Source organism: Bubalus bubalis, chromosome 14, assembly GCF_019923935.1.
Source record: "Bubalus bubalis isolate 160015118507 breed Murrah chromosome 14, NDDB_SH_1, whole genome shotgun sequence".
NCBI lineage: Eukaryota > Metazoa > Chordata > Mammalia > Artiodactyla > Bovidae > Bubalus > Bubalus bubalis.
Genome location: NC_059170.1, coordinates 46,872,806 through 46,887,970, shown reverse-complemented (window position 1 = coordinate 46,887,970; position 15,165 = coordinate 46,872,806). Strand labels below are relative to the sequence as shown.

The 15,165-nt window shown below is 39.0% G+C and overlaps 1 pseudogene; it reads left to right on the top strand.

Annotated features, from left to right (window-relative positions):
* The first annotated feature begins 307 nt into the window (after window positions 1-307).
* Window positions 308-5,443, top strand: LOC102390337 (annotated as a pseudogene).
* Window positions 5,444-15,165: the final 9,722 nt, after the last annotated feature.

Sequence of the window (15,165 nt, the reverse complement as noted above, 5' to 3'; positions counted from 1 at the left end):
TATCTGAGGTTATTGATATTTCTCCCAGCAATCTTGATTCCAGCTTGTGCTTCATCCAGCCCAGCATTTCTCATGATGTACTCTGCATATAAGTTAAATAAGCAGCGTGACAATATACAGCCTCAACGTAGTCTTTTTCCTATTTGGAACCAGACTGTTGTTCCATGTCCAGTTCTAACTGTTGCTTCCTGTCCTGCATATAGGTTTCTCAAGAGGCAAGTCAGGTGGTCTGGTATTCCCATCTCTTTCAGAATTTTCCACAGTTTATTGTGATCCACACAGTCAAAGGCTTCAATTCAGTCACTAGATGGGGTAAGGATAGTCTTACCAATAAATTGTGCTGGGAAGATTGGATATCCACATGCAAAAGAATGAAGATAGATCCTTACCTAACAACATATACAAAAATAAAACCCAAATGTAAGACGTAATACTATAAAACTCTTAGGAAAAGGCACAGAACAAAAATTTCACAAACTAGATTTTGGCATTGATTTCTATGGAATGACATCAATATGATTTCTTGGATATGACATCAAAAGCACAGGCAATAGAATAAAAATTTTTAATTGGAAATTATGAGAAATTAAAAATTTTGTACATCAAAAGACAATCTCAACAGAGTAGAAAGGTAACCCACAGAAAGGAAGTATTTGCAAATCATATATCTGATAAGGGAGTAAAACCCCAAATATAGAGAACAACAGCATAAATTTAAACAGTATAAAAACAATCTCTTTCAAAACTGGGCAAAGGACTTAGAAGAGACATTTCTCCAAAGATATACAAATGGTCAATAAAAACATGAAAATATGATCAATATCACTCATCATTAGGACAATGAAATATCAATACTAAAATGAGATACCATTTCACACCCATTTCAAATCAAAAAGTCCAGAAAATAAGAAGTGTTGGCAAGGGAACACTTGTGCATTGTTGGTGGGAACGTCAAGTCATAAAGCTACTGTGCAAAAGCATCATGGCAGCTCCTCAAAAAAATTAAAAATAATATTGCCACATTTTCAGCAATTTGTTCTTGGTATACACACAAAATAATTGAAAGCATGGTCTTGAAGAGATATTTGCACAGGTCAGTAGCAACATTATTCACAACAACTGAAACTTGGTTTCAACCCAAGTGTCCATCAATGAATGAATGGGTATGTATAATGTGGTATAATCATGAAATATTATGCAGCCTTAAAAAGGGAAGAAATTCTGCAATATGCTCTAATATGGATGAACCCCAATGGACATTATGCTAAGTGAAATAATCTAGTCACAAAAAAACAAGCATGGTATGATTCCATTTACATGAAATACTGAAGAGAGTAAAAATCATAGAGACAGAAGTTAAAATTATGGTTGCCAGGAACTGGCAGGAAATAAATTGGGAGTCACTGTTTAGTGGGTATAGGATTCCAGTCTTACAAGATGAAAAGAGTTATGGAGACGGACAGTTGCACAACATTAAGAATATATATATAATATCACTAAGTTGTATACTTTAAAATGATTAAGATGGTGAATTTTATGTTATGTCTATTTTGCCACAATGAAAAAAATTATAAAAAAAGAGATGCTGAACTTCCTTTATAATTAATTAAATAAAAATTAAAACAATAAAAAAGGTAGAGATCAAAAACACTGCAACAGAAATGAATAATGTCTTGAACGTGCTAGTTAGTAGACTGTATATGGCTGAGAGAAGAATCACTGAGCTTGAGGAGACGTCAATAGAAACTTTCAAGAGAAAATAGAATAAAAAAAAAGTAACAGACTATCCAAAAACTGTGAAACAAATACAAAAGGTATAACATACACATAACAGAAATACCAGAAGGAAAAGAGAGATAGAAAATACAAAATATTTCAGTTGATAATGACTAAGGGGACTTCCCTGGTGGTGCAGTGTTTAAGAATCTGCCTTACAATGCAGAGGATGCTTGTGGGAGAACTAGGGTCCCACATGTGGCAGGGCAACTGGCCCACACACCACAGCTACTGAGCCCACACTCCAGAGCCTGCAAGTCACAACTACTGAAGCCCATGCTCTGCAACTAGAGTCCAAGTGCTTCAACAAAAGATCCCAGATGATGCTCAGTAAAGATCTCCCATGTTGCAATTAAGACCCAATGCAGCCAAATAAATAATAAACTTAAGAAAATGACTGAGAATTTTCCCCAAATTAAAGTCCAACACCAAACCACAGACCCGGAAGCTCAGAAACACCAAGCAGAATAAATGCAATTAAACAAAGCCCCCAAAACTCTACACCTGGGCATATCATTTTCAAAGTGCACAAAGTCAAAGATAAAGAAAAAATATTACGGAAGTCTTCAGGAAAAAAAAAAAACAACTTATCTATTAAGAAAGAAAGAAAGATATGAATTATATCAAAAAGCTCCTCAGAAACCATGCAAGCAATAAGAAAGTGGACTGAAATATTTTAAATATTGAGAGGAAAAAAAAAAAAAGCGAATACTTCAGAATTCTGTATTCTGCAAAATTATCCTTCAAAAGTGAGGGACAAAGACTTTTTCAGGCAAACAAAAATTGAGGGAATTTATTGCCAGTAGGGGCTTTCCAGGTGGTGCTAGTGGTAAAGAACCCACCTGCCAATCCAGGAGACACAAGAGATGTGGGTTCGATACCTGGGTAGGCAGATCTCCTGGAAGAGGGCACAGCAACCCAGCCCAGTATTCTCGCCTGGAGAGTCCCATGGACAGAGGAGCCTGGTGGGCTAGGGTCCATAGCATTTGCAGAGAGTCAGACATGACTGAAGTGACTTAGCATGCACACACATGCATATGTAGGGCAAGGGGTATATGGAAACTCTGCTTTTTGCTCAGTTTTTACTGTGAACTACTATTAAAAAAAATAAAGTCTGTTTCCTTAAGTAGAGGGAAGAATTAATCAAAATTGAAACATTACTAGTAAAAGTATAGACATTATCAATAAAATCAACAGTTTAAAAGTGGCAAGGGTGATCAAGAACATTAACTGAAAAAAGACTTCTGAATCTTCTAAAAATGACTAACATTATAAACATATATTTATACCAAGTATGTCTGCCATTACTCAGTCCAGAAACAGTGCCATTTAAGCAAAGTAAGCAGAGAAAGAGAGGTCCTGCCAGATTCTGATGAAGAATACAATGACAGAATTGTCTTATAATTCGAAACATTTGTAGAAAAATAGCCTATGAGAATTAAGTGCATTCAGTATACTGGAGTCAAAATCATCGAACAATTTAGTTTTAAAAGTTTGGTGGAAAATGAAGTGCAATTTTAAATCCTTTAACTGAGTGTTTCCAGAAAAGTTCTCGGTCCCCACAAAAAGAAGCCTAACATAATCTCCTCTTTGAGCTCTAAAATGATTTAAAATAAAAAAAAGTCAATAATTTTAAAGCTTTAAATTAACGCAGTTTCACAAAATATTTGTGGCATCCTCATCTTATCTGGAAAGTCTCTATTTAATCCCCCAAAACTTCTCTTTAAAAAGATATAAAGGCACACGAGAGGAAGGAAGCAGTCCTCTTCCAAAACGCTGTCAATTATGCTTCCATTTTCTCCACCTCCAGCCAAGACAACCGTAAGGACTGTTATAAAGTCTATCCGTTGACTTTGGTATAAGTAGGTCATTTCAGAACAGAAAGCCTCAGGTCTAATAAAAAGGTGATCTGTGCCTGAACTTTGCCAGAAAGGAAAAAGAAAAGAAACAAACACAAGAGATAGTGACAGCGAGAAAGAGAGAGAAGGCAGGAGAGAGGGAGGGGGAAGATGGCAAGACAAAACAAAACAAAGGCAACAAAAACAACCCCACAGGCTGTAAAAATTCTCAAAAATATTGGACAGTGTCACGATTGTGACCGTCACTGCGGGAAATCTCAGATAATGATTGTGACCGTCACTGCGGGAAATCTCAGATAACTGAAGCGCTGCTGCCCCCTCATGGTAAACTGAAAGCTCTCATTTAGAAGCACTGATTCTGCAGTCACACATTTATTAATATATCCTGACTTCTCTTTTTTGGGACTTTTTTTTTGTTTTTCTTAAAGAGCCACAGACATTTTCTATAGAAAACACCCACTATTCTTGACATATAATTAAAAATAACTGATTTAATTTTTGATGACTGTGGTATTATATAGCACATGCATAGTAAAAGAATAAAATATAGAAATTCACTCTAAGTTTTTACTTGGATTAAGATGTCAAACTCTTTTTTCCCAAACATGACTGTGGGGAGAAACAGTCTGATGTTACATGTTACAATTCTTCCCTGAACACACCCTCTACAAATCTAACAGTGAGATTGCAAAGTTTAGCGACTTAGCAGCAGGAGCAGCAGCAGAGAATAGTAAAGTTGAAAGTGATGTTATGGCCTCATGTCCACCTTTCCTGAAACAACCTGACTAAAAAATCAAAAATCTTTCCTTCTTGTCTTATGTATTGTCTTTCCAATTTCATGTCTTATGTCAAGCCATGTGATCCTAGCAATAGAAATGGGCAAGCTCAATAAATTCACTTGCAAGAAATTTTCATATCTTATAGCAAAGCAAAGCTGCATGCCCTTTTCTTTTTCAGGGGAGAATAGTATTCTGTAGTGTGAATTTTGATCCAGGCAAAAAGTGACCTCAAAATCTAATCTTTTAATTGCCTGTCTCATCCTACTAGAATATAAATTCCAGGAAAATAGGGAACTTGTCTATCTCGTTCTGGGTCATAGGCAATTTAAAACACTTCCGTGTCAATGCAAAAATTAACGTTGGTGTTTACACAATGACAATCATCACTTTTTTTCCCACTAGCACCTGTGTCTTGGATGCATTTCTAAGTTTTTTCAAAGCACCTGATGTCATATGGACAGAAATCTATCCACAAAACTAGATTAGTTTTCTCTTAAGCTAAAAGAGGAGCCGGCCCCTCGTGCCCATGACACGCGCGGAAGTGACAAAGGCGGGTCTTGTTCAGGGACATCTCGCCAGTCCTGAAGGACCCCAACTCTTTCCGCGCCTCCATCAGCCTCCTGGTGAATCACCTGAAAAAGGCCCACAGTGGCAGGATCGACTACATCGCTCCTAGACTCCCGCAATTTCCTTGTTTGGTCCGTCCCTGGCCCAGGAGCTGGGCTCGGACTACGTTCTCATCCGAAAGCAAGGGAAGCTGCCGCCCACCACCGTGCATGCCTCATATGCGCTGGAATATGGGAAGGCTGAACTGGAAATCCAGAGAGATGCCCTGGGACCAGCTGAAGGTGGTGGTTGTGGACTGTTCTGCTCGCCACTGGTGGAACCATGCACGCCGCCTGTGAGCTGCAGGGCCACTTGCGGGCTGAGGTTGCTGGAGTGTGTAAGCCTGGTGGAGCTGAGCTCAATGAAGGGCAGGGAGAAGCTGGGGGGGCTGTGCCCTTCTTCTCCCTCCTGCAGTATAAGTGACCCTAGCCCCAAGCCACCTGGAAGAGAGGACCAGCATGGGCAGCTGCAGCAACCCCCACTGGCCAGCAGGGGGCATTGGCTGCCCGCCTGGACTTGCTCTGTGTCTGCTGAGTGACTTCTGTTCAGAGTGGGGCTGCCCCTCGGGCCCTTGCTAGGGCTCTGGAAGTCCCATGGCTGGGAGCTGCTGGCTGGTTGATAGTGGAATAAGAAAAAACAACTTTCTAGGAAAAAAAAAATTCAAAGAGGATGAACTTTGAGAAACTACTGAATTTACTTCGATCTCTATTTTCAAATACTAACCTAATGCTTATGCTTTGTAAGTCAAGACTCATTATTGAAAAAAAGAAAAGCTCCTTGTATCCAGCTTTACTGTAAACATAATAAATACTGTAGGATATTTAAAGTGCATATCATGATGATTTGATATAAATATGGATTGTGAAAGCATTCCCCCATCTAGTTAACTGATGCATCTAAGATGCAATTTATACAAATTATATTCATCACTGGAGCTTGAAATGGGGTTCCCAATAGCTGCATCTTAATTCTTAGAAACTAAGTGAGTTTTGGTATTTCCATATCTTCTTTGAATGCTTCAATAAGGACCTCTTCTCCATCAAATCTGTGTAAAAACTAAGACTTTTATAACTTTATTCACCTACTTTTGACCCTACTTCAGCCCTATTATAACTGTTTTGAGCTCCCACTTAGATATCAACATGATTTGAGAACAAATCTGAATTCCTGTATATTGAACATTCTTCAAATTTTTCCAAAGTTGGAAGAGAAAATCTAAAGGTAAAAGTCTATTTTTAATTTTATTACCAAGTCTTATTTGTATAGAAATTGAATAAATTTCCCAAAATAAATTTTATACAGACACATTCACAGCAGGACCTCAATGGGTGTTCATCATATTATTCTTAATAACATATCTACATTATCCATATTCTCTTATAAAGATGAAAAAATTAATGAAAAACAAAAGAATACATGGTTGTTATATTATTAAACAAAATTAAAAATGCAAATAGATTTAACAAGAGGGAGTTTATGTAATGATAAAAGATACAATCATAAAGAATATATATGTTCTGTTTCTTTATGGACTAAATAACATAAAGCTAAATCTTACAGCTCTATAGGAACTTGATAAAATCATCTATCATGATAATACCCATTAATACAACTCTTTCAGAATTTGATGGCTCAAATATAACAATGTATAAAACTTTATTCTCTATAATGATATATATTAAACTTCTGATATCCATGAAACATTTTTTTAAATGAATCAGAATTTCAACTCTATTGGCTGTGTGACCTTGAAAAAGTTACTTACTTTTTCTGAGTTTCTATTTCCTTTTCTGTAAAATAAAAATGGTCACACCTGCACTTCCCTGGTGGTCCAGTGGTAAAGAATCCGCCTGCCAACGCAGGGGACACAGGTTTGGTCCCTCATCCAGGAAGATCCCACATGCCACAGGGCAACTAAGCCAGTGAGCCACAACTGCTGAGCCCACATGCCCTAGAGTTCAGGCTCCACAAAAAGAGAAGCCACTGCAATGAGAAGCCCGCGCATGGAAACAAAAAGTAGCCCTTGCTCGCTACAACTAGAGAAAGCCCAAACACAGCGATGAAGACCCAGCGCAGCCAAAAATTAATAAATAAACCTAAAAAAAAAAAAAGAATATTATGAACCTAGAAAGTAAAAAACACTAGAGATTAGTATTAACAAATTTCAGTAGGATTATGTTTTGTAAGAAACACATAAGCTAAATTTAATTACAGAGAAAAATAAATAAAAAAAACAATGGTACATGATAGTAACAATAAAATGCCTAGGAATACATTATGCTGCGCTGAGCTTAGTTGCTCAGTCATGTCTGACTCTCTGCAATCTCATGGACTATAGCCCGCCAGGCTTCTCTGTCTATGGCATTCTCCAGGCAAGAATACTGGAGGGGTTGCCCTGCCCTCCTCCAGGGGATCTTCACAACCCAGGAATTGAACTGGGGTCTCCTGCATTGCAGGTGGATTCTTTACTGTCTGAGCCACCAGGGAAGCCCAGGAATACTAATTATAGGGGGTGTGTATGAAGAAGATTCTGAAATTTTATTGGAAGACATAAAATAAGAACTCAATAAATGGAAAGATATGCCATGTTTCTGGATGGGAACATTTCTTAAAATGTCAGCTTATAAATTAATACACAAATGTAATGAGGCTCCTGTCAGAATTTCAAAGAACTTTATTTTCTAATTGGATAAAATGACTGCCAAGATAAGTTGTTAAAAAAAAAAAAAAAGTAGTGACGGGGGGGGAAAGCTTGCTTTATAAACATACTACAAATCATGGTTCGGCACAGGATACATTTGCTGAACAGGACAGAATTGAGAACTTATTTAATTGCCTATCTATTGATTGAAAAAACATCCAGGATCAGTCTAGTACTTTGGTCCCTTCACTTCCAAATTTTACCCATGTCAGGAATCACACGTTTATAATCATGATTTACTCCCAGAATCTCATTATCAAGCATCTCTCCACTATTACCTGTCTTTCCAGCTCACTAGCTTTAATATATTGATTCTGAAATATCTGGCCTAAGGGGAACACTCATTTTTCGATTCTACCATTTTCCCCCAATCAATTTCCTATTGATCCCACTAGTTAACAATAACTGTTCACTTATGTATGGAATTTAATCATATAACTAGTGAATATAACAAAAAAGAAGCAGACTCACAGATACACGGAAGAAACTGGTGGTTACCCTTGGGGCAAGAAAAGGGGAGAGGAGCAGTACAGTGGCAGGGGATTACAAAATGCATGCTATACGACTGAGTGACTGAGAATGCATGCACAAGATGTACTTGACAATACAGGGAATATAGCCATTATTTAATAATAACTTGTATTGTATAACTGTGTTGTTGTTCAGTCACTAAGTTGTGTCCAACTCTTTGCAACCCCATGAACTGCAAGATGCCAGGCTTCACTGTCCTTCACTATCTCCCAGAGCTTGCTCAAACTCATGTCCATTGAGTCAGTGATGCCTCCAACCATTGCATCCTCTGTTGTCCCCTTCTCCTTCAGCCTTCGATCTTTCCCAGCACCAACGTCTTTTCCAATGCGTCGGCTCTTTTTATTAGGTGGCCAAAGTATTGGAACTTCAGTATCAGTCCTTCCAATGAATATCCAGGGTTGATTTCCTTCTAGGATTGACTGGTTTGATCGTCTTCCTGTCCAAGGGACTCTCAAGACAACTGTAATGTACGTAAAAATTGTACAGCAACTATAGTGTGGATAACACATGCATGCTTAGTGGTGTCTGACTCTTTTGCAGCCCTATGAACCATAGCCCACCAGGCTCTTCTGTCCAGTGGATTTCCCTGGCAAGAATATTGGAGTGGATTGCCATTTCCTATTCCAGGGGATCTTCTGACCCTGGGATTGAACCCAGGTCTCCTTTTCCTGAGCTGGCAGGAAGATTCTTGTAACTATGTTGCTGCTCTTAATAACTAAGTCATGTCCAACTGTTTGTGACCCCAGCGACTGTAGACTGCCAGGCTTCTCTGTAAATAGGATTTCCCAGGCAAGGATACTGCAGTGAATTGCCATTTCCTTCTTAAGGGGATCTTCCCCACCCAGGGATCGAAACTGCGTCTCCTGCTTGGCAAGCAGATTCTTCACCACAGCCAAAATTAAATATAAGCAGGAACAAATGAACTAAGTAATCTGAACAACCTGACAGTATATCCATGGTGAGATAAACACCTTAAGGTCAAAAAAAGAATGCAAGTGAATCTTGACATTTTCTTAGCAGGTTCATGCTTGGTAGTTCCCTTGGTATTACAACTCTGAAGTCATTCTGTAAGAATCGTTTATTTGTACTTCTATTAATGAACAGTGAACTGTGCAAGAGGTACATGTTCAGACCAGATCAGATCAAATCAGTTGCTCAGTCGTGTCCGACTCTTTGTGGCCCCATGAATCGCAGCATCCCAGGCCTCCCTGTCCAACACCAACTCCCGGAGTTCACTGAGACTCACGTCCATCGAGTCAGTGGTGCCATCCAGCCATCTCATCCTCCGTCGTCCCCTTCTCCTCCTGCCCCCAATCCCTCCCAGCATCAGTCTTTTCCAATGAGTCAACTCTTCCATGAGGTGGCCAAAGTACTGGAGTTTCAGCTTTAGCAACATTCCTTCCAAAGAAATCCCAGGGCTGATCTCCTTCAGAATGGACTGGTTGCAGGCATGTTTATTAATGTACATGGTTAACATCTCTACCCAACACTGCCAGATTTAGTAGTGTTGTTTTAGAGAAAACTTAGATGTTGCTTGTGTTTTCTAACTTAAAAGAAGAGGTGGTATGAGTGTGACACACAGGAATATTTAAGTAGCTTAAAATTCCTAGTGAAGAACATATGGCTGAAGATACATGAATCTCAAAAGGACAACTGCCTCATGGCCAGGAGTCTGGACCACTTCCTGATGTGGTGGCAGGTCTGAACTTCAGAGGCTGGGACACACGAGATGCCTTAGAGCCTGATGTGAGGTTGGCTGACAACATCCGGGACTTCACAATGCAGGGAACCTGGCAGCATTTTCAACAGATACCTCATTTGCACTTAATGGCTCTCCTTGGAAATCACTCTATCATTCACTTTCATTTCACTGTTCTACACTACCTTTCCGCTTGTTAAAAAGACCACGGAGAAAAAGCACTTGCTGAAGAAAAAAGGAAAATATACATATACATGTGTGGAATGAGAAACTATAATCTTTTACAAAACTAATTTTCAAATGAGTATATCCACTTTTGTTCCAGAAAAATTTTAAACCTCCAAAGGAAAAATAAAACCAAACAACTTTGTTTTCTCTACATTAACTATAAATATGGACTTAGGAATAGAAAAACTGAGAAGACCAATAACCACGATATGTTATCATTCAGTTCAGTCACTCAGTTGTGTCTGACTCTGTGATCCCAAGGACTGTAGCACGCCAGGCTTCCCTGTCCATCACTAACCATGCTATTATTAATAACAGCTAAACGTACTGTTGCTCAGCTGGTAAAGAATCTGCCTGCAATGTGAGAGACCTGGGTTCGATCCCTGGGTTGGAACGATCCCCTGGAGAAGGGAAAGGCTACCCACTCCAATATTCTGGCCTGGAGAATTCCATGGACTGTAGTGGGTCACAAAGAGTCAGACACGACTGAGCGACTTTTACCTTCACGAACGTACTGAAGTGTACTGTCGAGCTTTATACTGTCTTAATTCATTTAGTGCTCAGAATAACCCTAGAAAGTGTTGAGACTATTATTATCTCATTTTCAATTTGAACAAACTGAGACCCAAGTCTAGGAAAAGTACAATAACGATGACCCTATATGCGAGACAGCAAAAGAGACACAGATGTATGGAACAGTCTTTTGGACTCTGTGGGAGAAGGCAAGGGTGGGATGAGTTGAGAGAATAGCATTGAAACATATATATTATCATATGTGAAACAGATCGCTAGTCCAGGTTCGATGCATGAGACAGGGTGCTCAGGGCTGGTGCACTGGGATGACCCAGAGGGATGGGATGGGGAGGGAGGTGGGAGGGGGGTTCAGGGTGGGGAACACATGTACACCCATGGCTGATTCATGTTGATGTATGGCAAAAACCACTACAATATTGTAAAGTAATTAGCCTCCAATTAAAATAATTTAAAAAAAAATAGGCAATACCCATTTTTAAAATTAAGTATTCCAGCATGTAGAAAAAGAATCCTCAAGGTTATGAATCTTGCAAGACATGAAGCTAGCATCAATAGAAATGACAGCCCAGTCTTTGATTGCATATGAAAAAGGCAGAAAATTTTGGCCCTGAGAGCTTGGCCTGCCTAAGAGCCCTGGCCTGGGAGGGGACTGGGAGAGCTTACCGAGGAACTGAATGGAAGGTTGCAGACCTTAGCAGCAGTTGTGAAATGGGAGGTTTCCTCCACTTTGTCAGAAAACAAATTAAAAATGGTATTAGAAATGAAACAGACGGCTGTAATTTCCTCTAAATAAACATATGTGTATTAAAATTACAATTTTAAGGCAATTTTGAAGGCAAAAGGAGAAGAGAATGGCAGGGGATGAGATGGCTAGAGAGCATCACCAACTCAATGGGACATGAACTTGAGCAAACTCCAGGAGATAGTGGAGGGCAGGGAAGCCTGGTGTGCTGCAGTCCATGGGGTTGGAAAGAGTCAGACATGGCTTAGCGACTGAACGATGACAAAATTACAATTATATTTTCTCTCTTTTACCTAGAAATGAAAGAAATCTTATTTTAAAACAAAGTACCAAATTGATTAGTCAGCTGGATAGAAGTTAACAGCTTTTCCTTATTAGCATCAGCTACATAGATTCCAAAATTAGAAGACCATATCTATTCACACTAAAAAAAAGTTTTTAGGAATAGTTTTTAAAAAGGTTCAGAACCTATGTAAACAAAAGTATAAATATAAAAATAGCATAAACTCTGAATAGAAAGGTATCTCGTTTCCTAATGGCAAGTCTTACCATTAGATTATCAGTTTTCTCACAATTAACACAGAAATATTTATCAAGTGATTTCAATAAGCATTCTAGTTTTTATAATTAAATTTTTACTGAAAATTTTTAACTTTGCAGTTTTCAAACAAATTCAAAAGACAAACTGCTATTTTGAGACCAGCAATATATATTAGTGACAAAAGACTAGTACTCATATCACATTTTATAAAGAACTCCTCTGTTAAAAAAAAAGAGACCACGAAAAGGAAAAATGGGCAAAGGATAATAAAATGAAGGATCATATGTAAAAAAACAAATTGAAAAAGAATGGGACAGAACTTGCCTTATCAGTCATGAACATATTATAGAGCCACTACCATGAAAACCTTGGTTTTGTCGGGCCTCTGGAGTTGTCTGATGAAACCTGCAAAGCCCTTCTTAGAATGCTTTTAAAGCATAAATCAAACACACAGGATTAAAGAAATCTAGACACACTAAAATCCATAACCTTCCATGGTGAAGAGACACTAAAATAAAAATAGAAGGCCAGAGTAGACTCCACTACTTACAGGAATTTTATCAAGGGCAAAATGATTATTTCAGCTCAGTGGGGAAGTGCTGGCTCCCATATGAGAAAGAAGATGGTTCTCTATTTTGTGTCATAAGCAAAAGTGAATTCTAAGTTATTAAGGGTTTAAAAAGAAAAAACTAAAACAACAGTCTCAGACGAGGTTAAGGAGATTTGCATGTACAGTCTAAGAGCTGAGGAACCCGAAAGTGAAAGTGAAGTCATTCAGTCGTGTCCAACTCTTTGGGCCCCATGGACTGTAGCCTACCAGGTTTCACCATCCATGGGATTTTCCAGGCAAGAATACTGGAGTGGGTTGCCATTTCCTTCTCCAGGAGATCTTCCTGACCCAGGGATTGAACCTGGGTCTCCCACATGGTAGGCACTGTAGGCAGACGCATTACCGTCTGAGCCACCAGGTATAATAAAATATTTTTAAAAGTTGTAAGAAAAAACACAGCATAAACAAACTGAAAAGCAAACACTGGGGTAGAAACAAATGCTTAAAACTTAAATATATGAAAAAAAAAAAAAAAAAAACCTTAAATATATGGGTTAGTATCTGTACTAGGGCTTCCCTGTGGCTCAGAGGTTAAAGCGTCTGCCTCCAATGTGGGAGACCAGGGTTCAATCCCTGGGTGGGAAGATCCCCTGGAGAAGGAAATGGTAACCCACTCCAGTATTCTTGCCTGGAGAATCCCATCTGTACTATATAGAGAGCTCATATAACATAAAATCAGAAAAAAAAAAAAAAAAAAAAAAAAAAACTGAATAGAAAAATTGGCAAAGGATATGAATAATCATTCCAAAAAACAGCAACTCCAAATAGCCTACAAACATGAAAAAAATGCTCTACAGAAAATGCAAACTAACGTAAGCGAACATCTTAGAAATACCGAAGTGGCAAAATTTAAAACTTGAGGACACCTCCTGCTCCTGATGGTAAATGCAGGGGGGGGATATCTTTACATACTGCTAGTAGAAATGTAAATTGTTACAGATTTTTGGAAAGCAATTTACAAGACACATCAAAATGAAAAAATAAATTTTCTTTGGCCGATAGATCCAACTCTTTGAAGCTGGATCCCACAGAAACAAAAAGGTATACATACAGGGGTATTTATTGCAGCACCATCTGCAAAGGCAAAAATGGAAACACCATAAATGCCCAATACTAGAGGAATGGTTAAGTAAACTGTGATAATCCACAGCATCGAATATTAATATTGTGAAATCACTGAAACAGATGCTGTGTATGCTCAATTGTGTCTCTTTGCAGCCCCATGGACTGTAGTCCACCAGGCTCCTCTGTCCATGGAATTTCTCAGACAAGAATATTGAAGTGGATTGTCATGCACTCCTCCAAAATATCTTCCCAACCCAGGGATCAAACCATGAATCTCTTGTGTCTCCTGCACTGGCAGATTCTTTACCACTAGTGCTACCTGGGGAGCCGAAATAGATGCTGCTGCTGCTAAGTTGCTTCAGTTGTGTCTGACTCTGTGCAACCCCATAGATGGCAGCCCACCAGGCTCCACCATTCCTGGGATTCTCCAGGCAAGAACACTGGAGTGGGTTGCCATTTCCTTCTCCAATGCATGAAAGTGAAAAGCGAAAGTGAAGTCCCTCAGTCGTGTCCGACTCTTAGTGACCCCATGGATTGCAGCCTACCAGGCTCCTCCGTCCACGGGATTTTCCAGGCAAGAGTACTGGAGTGGGGTGCCATTGCCTTCTCCGGAAGTAGATGCTAGATGCATCCAAATTGGCTTGAAGGAATTTTCAGAATCTACTGTTAGGTAAGAACACCAATATGCAGAGAAGAATATACAGATAATCTCATTTTTGTAAAATAATGCATATATATAGCAGAAAGGATACACATGCCAGATTGTAACAATGATTATCTCAGGGAGGAAAGGGGGACAGTAAGTGTTAGGATGAAAGAGGAAATTAAACCAAAAAAAAAACCCACGAGACCCTATGAAGCAAGCCCTCAAAATATATTTCTGTTTTTCAGTTGCTGAGTCGTATCTGACTCTTTGTGATCCCACGGACTGCAGCAAGCCAGGCTTTCCTGTCCTCCACTATCTCCCGGAGTTTGTTCAAGTTCATGTCCATTGAGTAGGTCATGCTCTCTAATCATCCCATCCTCTGCCACCCTCTTCTCCTTTGCCTTAAATAGATACTTGTATATAGCCACAAAAAAATATATGAAAGTAACGCCACTAAAATATTAAGTTATTTAAGAATAATGGCTTTTCAAGTGATAGTGATCAACACACTGAACTTCATGTAGGAACAGTCCCCACAAAGACCACATACACCACAGCAAAGCTTTGATTACAAGAAAAAAAAAATCCAATTCAAACTGGCTTAAACAAAAAGAGAATTTATTGGCTCACATAAGTGAGAAGTCCAGAAGTAATGCTAACTTCAGGTGCAGTTTGATCCAGACGCTCCAGACTTCATCAAAGCTCCAACTCCGACTCCCTTTCCTTTTCTTACTTAGTACAGCCCTCAAGCTGGCTCCTTTAAATCAGAAAAACTGGCTACAAAAAGTTCAGAGTTATCACACCACATTATCTCCAACGAACTGTCACCTTCTGCAGTTCCTGAGGGA